Source organism: Nelumbo nucifera, chromosome 3, assembly GCF_055504915.1.
Source record: "Nelumbo nucifera cultivar China Antique chromosome 3, China Antique-T2T, whole genome shotgun sequence".
Taxonomy (NCBI): domain Eukaryota; kingdom Viridiplantae; phylum Streptophyta; class Magnoliopsida; order Proteales; family Nelumbonaceae; genus Nelumbo; species Nelumbo nucifera.
In genome coordinates this window covers 80,695,337-80,697,187 of record NC_142651.1, presented here as the reverse complement: position 1 = coordinate 80,697,187, position 1,851 = coordinate 80,695,337, and positions in this window count along the sequence as shown.

Genomic DNA, 1,851 nt, shown 5'->3' with positions numbered 1-1,851 from the left:
CGTAATTAACGGTTTCCTCCAGCTAATATGAGTGCATGTGATAGGGAGATTCATATGATGAACTCTCTAAAGGCCTTCCATCATTAGCATGAGGATGGGTCCTTCAGTAATGAGGAAACACACCAGAAAATGGGCTATCCATTTGCTGTTGGGCTTGTCTGAATGTTTCAAAAGATGATAGGGGTGTCATAGACCGATGTGAGAGGGGCTTCACTAGAAAATGGGAACTCTCTCACGGTACCTTGGCGTTCACGAACATGATGGGTAAGCACTCATTGGACAGAAAGGTTTACCTGAAAACGGTTATGAACCTTGTTTGACAGAGGCCAAAGGGAAAGCTCATGTGATGAGTGGATATGATCCTTCACAAAAAGGTGGTGGGGTTATGCAGCTGAAACAGTTGGCTCCATGCACGCTATGTGATTTCCCACATTTCCAGAGACAACTCGCAGTCTCCATCATTGAGAAAGGAGGGAAATCTCAGAGATGAATAAATGGAAATGGAACGTAGATTAAAATCCATATCTATGTAATGAACATGAATCAAATTAGGTTATGGACTGATGTTTGCTCTTTTATCAGAAAATGGCAAACGGACACTTTGCAAAGTTGCTTGATGACAACAAGCTGAAGGGCCCAAACTGTGCCGACTGGTACAGGAACCTTATGTTGGTCTTAACCTCTGAAAAATTGGATAAGCTAGCCAAGAATCCTGCCCCGGATCGTTTGGGAGATAGGGCTTTCGATGCCCGGAGAAGAGAATACCAAGAATGGGAGGAGAAAAACTCCCTTGCCCGCTGCTATATCATTGCCTCTTTGGACAATCCAATTCAAAGGCAGTTCGATCAGATCGAACTTGCTAAGGACGTATTGGACAGTCTGAAGACATTGTATGAAGAGAAAAATCGTTCTACTTGGCGGAAGGTCTTGAAACAGTTCATGACCGGGCAGATGTCCAAGGGCCAACAAGTTCACGACCATTGTCTCCGGATGATGGACTATATCAATGAACTGGAGGCTCTTGGATCCGGGCTGGATCTGGTAACACAGATTGATGCTATTCTCAACTCTCTGCCTTCATCCTTTTATCCATTCATCATGAACTACAACAAGAACAAGCTGAACGTCAACTTGCAGGAACTCAGCAATATGTTGCAGAGGGCCGAAGAATTGATTAAAAAGGATGAGCCCATTGCCATGCTTGTTGAAACTGGAAAATCGAGCAAGAAAAGGAAGGGAAAGAGAAAGCCCCAGAAGAAGGCTGCAAACCCAAGAAACAGAGGAAGGACAAGGCATCAGATGCCTGTCATTTTTGCAAAAAGACCGGCCACTGGAAAAAGAACTGTCCTGCCTGCCTGGAATCCAAGAAAGGTAATCTCGAAACTTGTGTTATAGAAGCCAACTTATTGGTAGTTTTTGCGTCCTGGTGTATTGACTCCGGGGCTTCAACTCATGCGTGTAACTCACTGCAGGGGTTCAAGGTAAGCAGAAGGCTGAGTGAAGGAGAAGTCACGCTCTACTTGGGGACTACTGCAACTGTTGCAGCCGTGGCCATAGGAACCGTGGAGTTAACTCACCGCAGTATCTCTCTGACGAATTCTGGGACTACTTGAAGGACAATGGGATTGTATCACAGTTAGCTCCTCCTGCTACACCACAACTTATCGGTGTTTCAGAGAGGAGGAATAAGACCTTATTGGATATGGTCCGGTCACTTCTCATACACTTAGAGTTACCCACATCCTTTTGGGGTTACGCATTAGAGACTGCAATTTACGTGCTGAATCAGGTTCCAACCAAATCGGTTCCGAACACTCCATATGAACTTTGGACCGGAAAGTAACCAAATGT